Genomic DNA, 15,380 nt, shown 5'->3' with positions numbered 1-15,380 from the left:
GCATAAGGCAATAAATAAATTTGCATTAGAGACGTATTACCGTGTTTATGGAATCTGCGATTCTCTCAAGCACGTAACTAGAAAGGAATTAGTGAATAGTAAAGGGAATCACAAGAATTAAGAGGCAGTTACAATGTTGAAAGTTTCAATCTCTTTGAAATAGAAAATTACTGTAAACCTCGCAAAACGGAAACTTAAGAATAATCCGCATTAAGTTTGTTGGGAAACGTCGCTTTTTTAATTTCATTTAGTGCTAGTCAGCCGTATTCTCTGTCCTCGATAAATATTCCCCCCATAAGGTTAGGACTTAATTTTATTCTTCCGCTTATATGAAACTACGTGCTTAAAATTATTATGTTCCTGTGTTTCCTTTCTCGTATTTGTTCTTTTTGTGTCCCGAATTGCACGCCGGGAATATATGAATTTTAGTCTACTACACGACCGAGGATGTTTTTTATTTATAATTTATCCGAACAGAGTTGGTACAGTTGGGGAGGTTTTAATTAAAAGTGCCCTCTCTGAACCGTGGAATTGGAGTTATCATTCGTTAGTGATTCTTACAGGACTTGATAAAAACTTAGGTATCTGATAAAGTATGAATTGGGGGACGGTATAATTAAACTCTTTCCAAGTCTCTTAATTTAGATTTTCGTATTAAAATTGTCGGAGTAGATTTAGAGCGTCTTTCTTTCTGGCCATCTGTTATCATCCCGTCTGACACTAGTCGCTTTGTAAACGTCCAAATTTTCCAAATACAACACTTTAATACTTTTAATTTATCGTTGGAGCTTTTAAACTTTGACCCGGCCGCGAGTTAAGTTCGCGTTGATCGGTGTTAATATGCGGGGGTGGTCCTTTTTTCACTAGAATTTTAATTTTTTCCGTAAATTCTCCATCTTTTATGCAAACTCCGGTCGGTTTTATGCATATTGAAACGGCTGAAACATCCCAGGGGCGACTCCAGCTTTTTATATTTCCTTCGTTTACATCAAACGTCTGTCAAAGTTATAAAGCATGTTTTACGGTGGAACGCCGGTACTACCTCGTAATTCGGCTTTCTCCGGAGTGTGTAATTGCCCCGGTTGCGACTCTCCGGAGATCGAAGTTGCATTTGCATTTCTGCTCTTTGATCGATTTTATTCAAATTTATGGCACTCCGACGACGTTCGATGACGGAATTCGAAACCTTCCCGCAATTAAAATAAATTATTGCCCCGTTGTTGCCGAGTTTTAATCGTGTTTTCTCTCGCCACATGAGAATTTATGATGAAGTGGGAGACGATTCGATTATCGGGAAATTGGGAGAATTTAAGAACTGGAGAGGTTAAGTCGGGACCAACGGACGATTCCGTTTCGGTGATGAATATTTTATGGACGGCTGTAGGGGCGATCGTGGCTTTTGCGTCCTCTTTTTGTGTGAAGAAATATTTTCGAGGAAAAGCTCTCGACGATCTTCACCCGGCTAATTATTCATTTAACTGAATAATCAACTCGGAAATTTACGCTTACGCCATTGATTAACGTTCTGAAAGGTCGCTTTGATTTATCGGTTCGTGGCTGCGAGATCCGTGTTATGAGCTCATTAACTTCATGATCTCTCCGTTGAGAAATAACCGACAGACGTAAAAATCCCATTCGATTTAATTGGCTTGGGCAACATCCTTGAGAAAAATGCCGTGGAATTGTCAAGCGATGAATAGGGATTTTACGACATGAAAAACGACAAATGGCATCACCATGAAAGAGACGCTTTCATTTTTCATTATGACGGAAAACGAATACATCGCGCTTTACTTGCATTGCATGAGACTGATAAATAACGGAAGCCAACCTGTGCAACCCACCGTTCTTTTTTCTCTTTTTTGGATTGTTGGTAACATCAGCAGTTTGTATTTCCCGACATGTACAAGAGAAACTGATATAAGTCTTCATCCCTCTTGCACAAAAATGACACAATGGCTCACCGCTCGATGTATAATTTATTTAATTTCACTTGTATGTGCGTGGAAATTTTTTAACAGGGTCGAGAGAACCATCCCCAAATGCTCTTCGCATTCAGATTGAAAGGGCTATTGTTCATCAAAACACAACGGACTTAACTTTTGTTCGGGTTAAACGAGTGAAGTAACTGTTTTGTTTTATTGTTAGCTTTAGAAGATTGAGATTCGCTTAACCCAGCGAGCTTTTAATTACCGAAATTTTGCATAAAAGGAATATCAATTTGCTGTAAAAGCTTCCATTTGCATACACAATCGTACTTGTCTATTGATTTGCGCATAAATTACCGACTTTTAACAGAATTAACGTATCACAAAGACAAACTTTATTAAATCACCGACGAGTTGAACTGCAATAAACCAGCATTTTCTCCATTGCTAATTGTGTATTGTATGCAGCGTAAGTCCTCTGTTAATGTAGACAACACGTATTGCTAGCTTAGGCTTAACCAGTCTGAGAACTAGTTAATTAATCATCGTAACTAATACGCGGATAATAATTATCCTTCCGTCTTGGGAGAAGCAAAGAGAATGAAAAGTGGGAGGAACGTTTGATAAGAGCAAAACGAGGAAAACATTTTGTATCTGCAACGGAGTCTCAGTTTCGTTAAACACCGCATTTACATAGAAGGCACTCATCGTTTCGGCATGGGAGGTGTTATTTATGCAGAACTCGAAAGAAACTTTTTCGATTATACACAGCCATTATAAATATCAGACGATCGAACCGTTGGGAAAGATAATGTTAAAAACTTATGAAGTTGCCACTAACTGTCCGTGACTGCTGCCCCCGGGAAGCGTTTTAAATGATCGACGGTGGCCAGAGCTCTAATTGTTCCCGCCAGTTTTGCCTTCCGGCATCACGGGTGACGTCGGATAAAGCGGAAATGCTACTTTCTATGTAGGAGATAACCGGAACCAGATTTCTGTTGATTTGCGTTAGAGTTGGATGCTCAGTTTGACTTTGAATCTCCTTTGAAGTGTAAAACGGTTTAATTCAATGATGTTTTTTGTTAAGCGCCGTTTTGTGTACCGAGAGTTAAAGCAAAATTTGTATTAAGGCACCCCTAACGTGCGCCCCACTCTTTCGAGTTGCAACAGAAAGAGATTCAATTTTTAACCGCGATTGTAATTTTAATTATAATTCTGTAATTCTCAGCTCAGATTTTTCAGACAAATTATTTTAAATGCTTCAATTTGCTTTTTCAGTATTCATTTTACTTATCAACAAACAAACGAAAGGACGTGTTGTATTAGACGGACAACTGTTTAAAGTTCACGTTGCTTTGATTTAATTCTATATCTTCGCAAGTTTGAACTTTTGGAGAATTTCTCTTTCTTTCACCTTCAACACTTTTATTCCTTCCTCGGCAAAAAGGTATAAATGTTCTAATTCAATTATTTTAAATTTTGACAACACTACAATAAACTAAGAATTTTCTGTCAAACGTTAAAGCTTTATATGGCCGCAACGTTATAGATGTGGATTGGGGACATTAAGTTGGCATTACCAAGAAAAGTAACTAGGCGCGCTTATAAGGTATGTATTTGGAATTTATGACAGATTTCAAACTAACGTACAGTTCAATCACAAGTTAAAGCGACCTTGAGTTTGACAATTCACATCTAAAACGTTTTTAGTATGATACAGGATTATTCACGAGTGATAATGAGCCCGACGGAATTGAAAATGCAACCCACAATACATTGTCGAAAAAAGATGGATATTTTAATTTCATAGCCAACTTTTTTCAGAAATGTAGTGTGGGTTGCATTTTCAATTCCGTCGGGCTCATTATCACTCGTGAATTACCCTGTATATTTCTTCTTCATGATTTTTTTTTTGTTCTATTTTCCAGGAATTAAAGTTGTAATATTTGATCGCTTAAGAGTTACTACGTATTACTAATCTTTAAAAATATTATTAAATGTAATATGGATAACCGTATTAGATGTTCCCCTTTTCAACTATTTTGAACACAGTTTTTATAGTGTTTTTGATCCTTTGTTGGAAAGAATGTCAGTCTGCTGTTGATGTGTTGAAACATTAAATTCTTAGGTAGGTATTTCTAATTAGTTTCCTCGGAAAATTCACCATTTCGGAAACAAAAGATAAAATCGTCAGATCAATAGATTTTGTGATTGTCAAATGAACATAATGGGTTCGGTTGAAATAGAGTACATTATGGACTATAATAGAGCAGCAGAATTGAAATTAAGACCATAGTATCTTTGCGTGTCTTCCGACCGTAAAAAGTAAAATTGTTAGTGTATCTGAGAAAACATTTCTGGTTCCCATTATATGATTAATAAAAAATAAGGAAGCTGTCAAGTTTAATTTTTAAAAAATTCAGTTGTCGCAAAATTGCTTATTTAGTACCGGTGCTCTTTTACCTTTTGGAAGTCGGCGATTTTATTTATTTACATTTGTAAATAGTGTTTTTGTAGCAATCGCTGTTTGTGGTTGACTGTAAATATTTGACAATGAAAAAATCAATATTCGCTTCGGTTTTGTTTACCATTATTGCACTGTTTCGTTAAATGTCATTGAATTAGTTTTGTTTTATGCAGAAATGAAAATTTTATATCGCATCATTAGAGAATATGAAATGTTCGTTGCTGTCACTCAAGTGCGTTGGCGTTAACATCGTTTATGCCCAACTATTTCAGCGTTTAAATTTATACTACTACAAATTCGTGCTTTTAATGATTTTTGGATGTTTGCTTTTCAACAGAATCTGATGAAAAATTAATGTGATGTGTTGTCGGCCTCACATCTGTTTAAATTTGTTTCCAATCTTCTGCCAACTGCTTGTTCAAGTTCAAATTAAACAGGGATTGTGTTTCCTCCACCTTTAATATTTACCCATTACCCTCTAAAAAACTGGTTTGTGGTGTACACGTACCCCGGCGCATCCACCATTTTCATAGGAAGTAAAGAAAAACTATAATTCGCCACTCATTTAGTTTAAAAATTCTCACTACTTTTGATGATTCTCTGGTCATAAACTTGTCTATTTCGTGTTTTTATTAAATCTTTTATCACGAGCAAGATTTCAATTACACAAACAACGCAGTGCAAAGTTGGAATAGTATCCCGGCGCATCCACCATTTTTACTCGTCGCAGTGAAAAAATAGAGGTGTCAGATGCGCTTTATGCCGCGTTCACGTGTCAGTTTTCCGTTACACGACTTTCTAGTGGTTATTAGGTATACAAAGATAAGATTGTGGTGAAATATGATTCGTTTAAAGTTGTCTAGGCCGGCTCCGGCAATTTATCTACATTTCAAAATTCGTCGGAAAGTGGGAGCCGGAGCAATAAAGATTAATCTGCTGACAAGGCGAAGATATGTTGTTCGGGACGTGACAGAGTTGCCGGAATAACTCCGGGTCGGTAAAATAATAATAAAACACTCACTACTTCTAATCTAATAAAATAAAATGGTCGAGTCCGGCGCGGTGTGACAACGCCGGTACAAAAATAAGCTTTTAGTGTAACAATTGTGAAAGGCGTTGATGACCATTTTGGTTCGGATCTCGCCACCGGAAATGAGCTAAGCCGTAATTTACGACCGCGGCAGCGCCACCGACGCCTACTACGACCGTGCGGTCGGCTTCCGGTGAAGTCCCGGCGACAATCGCCGAATTTAACGACTGCGAGAGGCGAGTTTTACCGACGATTTTTTCCGGGGTAACATCTAAAAAAGAAAATATATTTATATTGTAATGTCGATTTATGGAGCGAGTTTGCAAAAAATGCAATATAGACTAATCATTGTTTATAGAATTGCTCCGGCGCTTGTTTGCATACATAAATTGGAGTTTTCAGCGCGTCCGGAATTCTTCCCGGATTTTTCCAGAAACCCCACTTTTGCGTCCAGAAGTCATAATAGAATTATAAGTGAGTGGAATTTAATTTCAATAAATTAAATGGTTCACTAACGGCTTTCATGTAACATTTGTTCATAATTTAATTAAATTTCGCATAAATGCCGCTTTCTGGATCTGATTTTATAATTTTATGCCTCGTTTGGAGGAGTATGTTGTAATTAATGAAAGTTGTCCGGGGAGAATAAATTCTACTGCCGCCTTTATGGTCCGTTAAATGAAACGTTTTTAAAATGGCGCCGCACGTATATCGACGTTTTGTTTTGTTGGAAGTTGCATTAATTGGGTGTTTTCGAAGACCAATAAGCAAAAGCTTGCGCCAATAAAGGAATAAAGTTAATCGTCTATGTGCGTTCAACAAATCTGTGCTGTGTGCACCCTCCATGACTTTAGATTACTTCCGCGGCATATTGTGCTCCACTAGTTATCATTCTTGTTGAAATCTTAACATATATATAGTGTAAGACGTCGCCCGAAAATGTGCTTTCATAATTTATTGTGGTTTTTGCAGCGGCGGCGCAGAACACAATTATTGCATATAGTGGAGAAGAAAAAATTCCGAGCCATAAAAGTTTAATCAGAAACACTACCGAAGTGTGTTTTTGCTAGGGTGTTCCGCCTGATGAATTGTTTTCTTTTCGTTTTTGCCGCTATAATCGCCACGGTTTGCCGTTTTGGCACAAGTCACGAGTCCTTCCACTACAAAAACAAAATAATTTTTAAACGTTAAGACACACATTGTGGACGTACGAATCTCATCGGCATTAACTCAACGTGCGAGACATAGAAAACTTTAAACGAAGTTTTCGATCTGACATGAGTTTAGTTTACTCGCTGTCGCTTAATCGAGAATTAAATGAGAAGCTCTGAAATGTAGAAAGTCTCATTATCTTGAGATTCTCGTCGAGTTCTCTTCCTTCTCATTTAAAATATCACTTTAGTTGTGATTAATTTTCGCAAAAACGATTTCCTCATATGTTGTCAAATTTGTGTATCGTGACCATTTCTCCCTTTTCAGCGAAACCATTCTGCAGCTGAAATGCCACCCCACTTTCAGATAAGACGCGCCAGTATGCCGCGGAGATCCATTTGTATCTAAGATCCCCTTTTGCTCGCTACCTTAACAACTCCACTGCAATTGTGTTTTTACCTCCTTCATTTACTCCATTGGATGGCTTCTTTTCCCATTTAGGAACCCGGAGAGCCCTCTTCGAAGCTTTGACCGAGGAGTAAACAAAATTTTAATTATTCATTCCGCCGTTTTCATTAATTGAAGTGTACTACGCGCTTACGTTGTTTTCATTTTCTCGTTTATCGAAAAGTGTGCCGTTCTGTGAAATCGCATTTAGTGCCACGTAGACGTTTGCTTTTCCACCGGAGCAATTCGGATCTAATGGGGGCTATTAGCCACATAAATCTGTGGTCGCCAACAAAGGAGACGCCTTCTTGCTTTCGCAAATTGGCGCTCTTGCTTTCTTCGATGAATACATTTCGATCGCGAGGGGAGGCCGAAAAATGCTCCAATTTTGGAATTGTCTCAGTTAAAAGCTAGCTTTTTCTGTCCTTTTTCTGGAATATTTCTACAGATATATAATCAAACTAAATCGCAAATATGTATATGACCAAAACAAAAATGTAGTAATAACAGTACCGAAACATTTCTCTTACTCCAAAGCGATGATACTTTAAATTCCATTAGCAACAAATTATGGTCATGTGCTCTTGTGAGATCAACATGATGCATTTTAAAATACAAATATATATTTAAGAAATCTCGTTAGATAAAACAAGAGTAGAAAATAATGCCTTCAAGCATCCAACATCCATGAAGAACCTGCCCTTAGGGCCAATAAAACCAAGTGCTAATAGAACTCCCGTCAAAATGAAGGAAAACATTCTCTATCGAAGTACACCCCTATATCTTTAACAGTTTGCTCACTCAAAACATTAGCACTGCCAATCGTGTAATCAAAATTTCTCACTACTATGAAATGCGACTTTACATTTTGTAATTGTGTTGTGTAATTTTAATTTGTGTCACCAAGAGTTAAAATAATTGACTTGACTGCAAATTATATCATCAACAAAATTAACGCACTATAAAATAAAAGTAATCAAAATTAGAGGACCTAAAATGAATCTCTGTGGAACATCACAACTTGCAGATCTAAAACCATTGTACTAAAGAAATTGAAGACGAAATGTGAACGAAAAAAGTGTAATAATTTGTTGCTAAAGTCAAAGGGCCGGATCACGACACTGTTATTAAACTTGCCGATAACTAAAGTTGTGATTAAAATAAACATAAAACGATATAGATTTATGCAATTATAACGTGCCAGAAAGAGATGAATGCGTCACTATCGTAATTTGAGTCATGATTAAATTTAATAAGGGTGTCGTGATACGGTCCTAAGTTTTTAAGTAATACTACACGGGGTTATTATAGATAGATGCTTTTTACGTACTATTCCGGACACGGAATCTTGGCTAAATTTTTTTAGACATTTCGAAAAACAATGGTGTAAACCAAACATTAGTGTCATTAATAAATGACAGTTATTAAAAATCACTTTGAAGTTTTTCTTGTAACATCAAAAGAGCAGGGAAATGGCATTATCGAGTCAAAAGTTGGGTTATATTCAAAAAGGCCAGTTCAACATATTTGTCAGCTAAATGTCAGTTGTGGCCAAAATTCCGTGTCCGGAATAGTACGTTTAGATTTGCCACCTCTTCTGGATTTGTAAATTTTACATTTGACAGTTCGCACTTTCATTTTTTATCAAGTGTCAATTAAGGCCTTCTTTAGCAACAATAAAAATGATTTATTTCCTGAAACGGGATACATTTATTGTAATGTTTTATTATTGAAATGGAATATGCAACAATGATGAACGGACGTAGTCAGTGTTGACCGGCAATAATGAATAACTTACAAAATATCCCAAGAAGCGTTTTCGGTGGCCCGTATTAAAGATGTAATAAACATATTTGTTCAGGCTGGAAGTGCAAATAAACCGAAAAACCAATGGAAAGCTCTCAGAATCTGAGGAAGCTCTTGAAGATTAAAGGAATGATTAGGCACAACCCACACATATTTTACAATATTTGGATGTTTTAAAGATCAAATGTTTAAACGATGGTCAGACAATAGATTTTTGGAAATAGATACCAGGAACATCGCAATTAAAATGTTTGTTTGGAAACACTACATTTATTAGGCAAAATTTGTTGTGGAGTGATTTGACTTTAATTATTTGTGACTTTTTTAAATTTAAAGTTATATTGTCATAAAACCCCTTGTTTTTAGGCAACCAAGTAATCACATCAACTTAGCTTTAGTTAGTATACAGGGTATTTCACGAGTAATAGTGAGCCCGGGGAATCGAAAATACAACCCACAATACATCAGGAGGAAGAGCCGGATATTTATCGCCTCCATGTCCAGATTCCAATGTTTTGTAGATGGCACATTGCATAACCAACTAGGATATAAGAAACATGCAGAATAACCTTGTATTGTGGTTAATAAAAAAAGTAAAATCAGTATAAATAGAATCTACCTTTAGCTGCTTATCTAGTTTGTACTTCTTACGAAGAGAGCGAAAATACAAAATGTTTTGCAGATGTAAAATATTGTGTTATAAAATGGTTATGAATTTAATAAACTCTAATACATTCACCGTTTTTGAATTTTGGCGAGATATTTATATTTGCCTGCGGCGCCCCAACAGGCGTTTTTTCGCCACATTACTAATTCCATATTATTAAACATGAAGTTGGCATAAAGCAAGATAAAGTAAGACAATAGCTCATGTCAGCGCGATACCGCTGTTGGGATGTGAATCTTAAGTTGAGGGGAACAGAGAAGTACATGACATGTCTGAAATTTGTTTAAAGATATAACTCTAATGCGTGACTCAGGATTTGTCATCAGGGCGGCCTCGCCGCCGAGAGCTTAATCTTTGCTCGAGTGTCCTCGATGTCAATGACAAGGAACCAACGAGGGGCGCGTATAAATTTTGCAAACGGCTAAATCGAGGTGTGGAATTTCAGGGGTCGCTTATTTAGGTCGGCCTCCTGAAAGTTTTTAAGGAGCGACTCGATATACAGGCGGACTAAAAACGAGTAAAGCTATGATCCTGAATATAAAAGGCCGAGTATAAATGTCGCGGTGCGGTTTTAATAGGGCATAAACCCAAACATTCAATCTCAGCATTGGACGTGCTTTAGCTTCGCGGCGCCCCATAAAATGTTTCATACCGCATTTCAGACCATGCATCTACAGGCCGTCGCTTTATAGCCGATATTAAATTCAGATAGTTGGACTACGATGTACCCATATCTGCCCCACCTGACAGTAAAAACTAACATCACAGTTGTTAATTCCGTATTAATGCCGGATTTGTATGCAATGGACCTGCCGGCGATATAGAATATAAAGCGAAAATAACGTATTTAAATATTGGACTCCGTTTTGCAACCCCATTTAATACGTTACTTCCAATATTGTCACTCCATTCGATTGGTGTCCCAGTACTCTTTGATGGAACCTTTTATTTCTCATCCGAACTGGGTTGCACCTCGCTTAATCTATTCCAGTACTAATTTATTTTTTATACCTCCCTGGTTTACTCGGCGATCCCTTAAATCTAGATGGGCTTAATCGATTGTTAAAAGCTCCCCATCGTGCCTGATACGCACGGTAAAAACGTGAAAATTTCTTTCATAAATATTAAATATGATTATTATTATTCGATACTCGGAGTTTACTCGATATATTCGCGATAATGATTCGGGGATGAACGTAAATCTTCACTGGAACCTTGAGACGGTAGTCATCGCATGTCCATTAATCTTTTATATCGTATATTTTTAGTTGATAAAAAACGTAAAAGTAATAGGAACTCATAAAAGTTAAACTTCCACTAAAATGTCTACGTGTCGGCTAGATTCCCTAATGCCTCCTGATATTCTCATTTTACGTTCAATATTATTGCTGTTGTGCTTTTATCAGTGTTCATAAACTATTATGTTTTCATTTAATGCTGAAAGCACGTACTGGAGTATTAAAAGATCGCACTAATACAGCTTTTTGTACACGCGCATGAAACCGTTACGGCATTATAACAGCCAACGTAGCAGGAATTATTTTGACAAGTTTGATTTAGTGAAGCCTCCCAATCTCGAGTGTTGCGAATTTAATTTATGTAAGCTAAACACTGGAAAGTGAAAAAACATTGTATAAATTTAAAGTAGGCCAATTAACATTAGTTATACTTTATTTCTTCTAAATAATGAACCCTTGGGAAATTTAAAGTTTGAACCATTGAGATTACTTCATTTAATTAAGTTGTACAAGGTAAGCTCTCATTAAATATAAATTTCGGCTGTATACACCCGACGTTTTTATATACAGCATTTGTTACATGTTTTAAAGTGTCAGCGCTTTAAACTTCGCCAAAATAAAGCTTCCTTGGAGCCTAGGCCATCTGAAAATTCCTCGTCTGATTTACTAAAGTAAGGTCGCCGTAAATAAACATGAATTACTCTCGCTTTTAATGAAGTATTTATATTGACTCGATCGATTTAGGATTTTTAAAAGGATTTAAAATTAACTGTACAAATATTAAAAATTCGAAGGGCCGCTGATATGAAAAAGGGTGATGTTTATTTAGCCTAACTGTTTTTCTGTTGTCTGTGGAGAAATTAAAAATCGAGGATTGTGCTACCGTCCGCTGTTGTTTCAACTTTCTTCACTTCCGAAAAAGCGAAATGAATGATTGTTTGAAAGTTTCCGTACAAAAAGTAATAACACAGAAAATTGCTTTTTCGTCGGCACCACAATTAATGAATGCAATTAATTTGGCCGTGAACAAAATCGCGAGAATGTGTCTCAAGCCTGCATACTCTCACCAAACCTAATTAAATTTGTTTCAGGGGTATCTCAGGTTTTGGTTTATTTTCTAACTGTATATGAAATAAACTCGGTCGAGTTTATCATACGGAATTCGACTCCAATATCGAATTCGGTCTCGCATAGGAATCAAGCAATATACTCTATCTTTTGGTGAATTATTACCTTTGTTCTCTCGCCGGAAGATTTTGCCTCTACTTTCCCTTACGCAGGATTCAGGTTTACCATCTCGTTCGTATCTCGAGCCGCGATTCCGACATTTGTAATATGTCCGTTCGGTATCCGAGCGGTGGGTTTTTTCTGAAAAAGCGATACCGTAACGGTTTGGGTTTCAGGATGACTGGTCCCACCCAGAAACTCAGACTTTTCGTGGAAATTTAAATTATAAAGTAGTACACTGCTCTATATTTATTATTCTATTTCTGTTTGGGACCGAGATGATGCTCGAACAAGTTTTGAATACGTGCAGCTAGGAGCCGGATGTTGGAAAAGTACTGAAAATTATACGATATTTTTGCATAAATCAGTGGAAAATCAAAAATCAGAGTCAACCGACGCTCTCCGTGGAAATTTCAAACAGGAAAGAAATTAGTGTCCGGAATTAAAAATTTCATTAACGAGGTTTTTTTAGCAGTGTGGAGGGTGCGATGTGGGAATTGTGACAAGTAGTTAATGTTTGTAGGGTCAAAGGGTGGCTGCAACGATTTGGAATAATAGATTATTGTGGTAAGTTAGTTCGAATTTCCCCCCAGTTATTTTGTGTGTGAACGACGTTGAGTTTGACAAATAATGAAGCAATTCTTTCCGACAAAAAATTCTCGTTAAAGCGTTTTATGGGAACTTTTTTCCCACAGGATTCCCCGGTTTATACATGAATAATCGCCGGATCAATCAGGGGTTTATAGTAATTGAAAACTCGTAGAAACAAATTGACAAATGCGGAATGTGGCAGATGTAAAAAGTTACAAAAGGTTTTTTTTTAACCGGAATTATAGGGAATGAAACCGTTGTGGCTCCAGCGACGAGACTTTTGATTAGTTTGCATCGAGTCGATTATTGATTTTTTGATCAACTGTTTAATAATGCAGGGGAAACGAGAAGATTATTAAAGTGCATTCGACGACGGGATTATCTAACTGTGCAGGTTTAATTTTTGATGGCATTGCGGTCCGTCCGTTCCCGATTTTTCCTCTTCCTGAAATTCATTAGTCTTTTTTTGAGTAAAAGCCTTTGTTTTTGCTCTTAATGCGCCGCATTACACGCATCTAAGTGGCTTAAATTCCAGGTGGCGTGAGCTCTCGCATTTTTATTCCATCCTGCGAATTACTCGAAATTAAAATGGTAATTTCGGTGTTATCGGATTAATCATTTTTGTGCTGTACCCTGTTGAATACAAAGCGACTTGAAATGAACAAAATGCGTCGCCGAGACTCTCCCCTTCTATCTATTGTCGCCGTTTTCTTCCTGCACTAGCATACGATCCCGTCCCCGTTCGCCGCCCCTCTCAGATAACTACGGCCAGATACACGAGTGCTGAACGGCGTTTAGACTCCTGAAATATTTCAATTTTGTAATTTTCCCAAAACAACAACTAGCGAATTGCGTAATTTTGTTTCTTCTTTTGCAAACCGTTCTTCTTTAACTCGCTTGATTCGCTTTTAATACACTTACCGGCGAACCTCCAATTTGAATTTGAGGCCTCACCTCCGTTGCAATCTGATAAATCGAATCTACCAACACCGGAAGCGGATCTTGAACGGAAGTGAGGGATTCCGCTTGCGGTCCCTAAAGGACTTCATCCACTAAGGCCAGGACAAACTGATAGCTAATCCTTTATACAGCGACCGGCTTTTTTGCCTCGAGTTATTTAGGCACTTTTCAAAATTGCCTGGCTTCTTAATCGATTTATGCACCGATAGAGATTTATTTTGTCTTCTCGGTTATTACGTATTCCACCAGCGTGGGCGCTCCTGTTTTGGTTAATTAACCTCGACCAAGATCTTTCACTTGTGGCACTGACCATAAATTCCACGGAATGAATGAGCTTAGTAGTGGTCAAGACACACTTGCATGTTTCCCAGTGATTAGTTCCCAGTTTGCAGTTAGTTACTCTTCCGAGTTGTTAATATGCTTCCAGGGAACTTCGTGACTTTTCTTTTTCATACCAATTAATTAAGACGTTGGGTAATTTAATGCCGTTTTATTGTAATTGGCGGAACTGCGTAACAAGGTGTGGTCTGATAAAGGAAGCCTATTATGTGGAAACGGTGAATTTTTTTCTTCCTGTAACGTTATGTTCCAGAAACTCTTTCTTTCTCCCAAATTTTCGCCACTTTTTCCTCTTAAAGAGTACTCCTTCGGATAATTATTTTACTTATGCGATGCCCCCAGTTAATTACACACGCAGTACATGTTTTCTAATTTAGATAACAAACCACTTAGTTTTATGCAAGTTTTTAAGAGCGGCTGTATCTCGTGAAAATTCTGTACCGTTATTTCATTTTATGGCCGAGGTAAAAACAATTTCAACTTTTTATGGATAGGGGGGATGTTTTGACGGGTCTATTTACAACAAACAAATTTAATGGCATCCAGCTCTACCTGTTGGTTAAATTACCGACACTTGCTTACAAAATAACAAACCGCAAATTGTATCAGCCGGTTAATATAGTTTGATAAGACTTTATCGTAGTTTAAATTAACCCCGGCTCCACGTACGGACGTGTTACATAAAGTTTGCGCGTTAGGGGTGGATTAACCCAGTTGCATAATTATTTCTGGACGTCATTTATTCGTATTAGTGTCGGAAGACCTCCAGGCTGCTCGTTATTCGTAGAAATATCTCTCGAAAAGAATCGTAATTAATGCTTCCGTCTAATTGGAAAATGTTTTACGTCAGCGTCGTGACCGAGAATTGTTGTGCTTTTTGCCGGAGCCATCCGCTTGTTTTGATGGAACCCTTTGAGCTACCTTGTCTAATCAACTCTTTTTGTTTGGGTGTTGTTGCGGTCTAAGTAATCCTTGTTTTACAGGTTCGGTCGGGATCTCTGGTAACGCCCTTGCAATTGCTAAATCTCATCGAATTACGCCGAAATAAACCCGAGGTTTTGTGTACGCAGCGTGCGGAAACTAAAACCGGACACGGTTTTAATTTATTGTCTTCCGTGTTGCGTATTTTAGTTCTGAATATGGCCGATGCAACAAAAGTAAAGTTTCTTGAAAATTGTGGGTGGCTTAGGTTTGTCAAGACAATTCTTGTAATTGTGCTTTTTCAACGACGTTCAGCTGGGGAGATCAGTTTTAAGAGTAAACGTGATTTATCATGCAAGGATAAAGAATTTATAGAGGGGTTATGCGGGGCAGTTTTGTTTTTAGAGTGAATTATTTGACAGTGCCGTTTTATTGTATTACTTTCAATAAATTTCCTTTGACGACACGAGTTATCAAAATACGGAGGGTACAAGGAGGCCACACAGAAAAACACAGGAAAAAATGTTTGAGCTCAAGTATTTACGTCTTGTAAATCTATTTTCACGTTGTCAGTGAGTACGGAAAGAAATAAAAGTTGTTCTTTTAC

General features: G+C 37.4%; 1 protein-coding gene across 1 annotated transcript in view; it reads left to right on the top strand.

The window, feature by feature from the left end:
* Positions 1-15,380, top strand: part of Kul (Kuzbanian-like) — an 85,079-nt gene that overhangs the window by 34,802 nt on the left and 34,897 nt on the right. The gene's annotated exons all lie outside the window — the stretch shown is intronic.

This window comes from Tenebrio molitor, chromosome 7 (assembly GCF_963966145.1).
Source record: "Tenebrio molitor chromosome 7, icTenMoli1.1, whole genome shotgun sequence".
NCBI lineage: Eukaryota > Metazoa > Arthropoda > Insecta > Coleoptera > Tenebrionidae > Tenebrio > Tenebrio molitor.
This window is presented reverse-complemented; position numbering and strand designations above follow the sequence as displayed.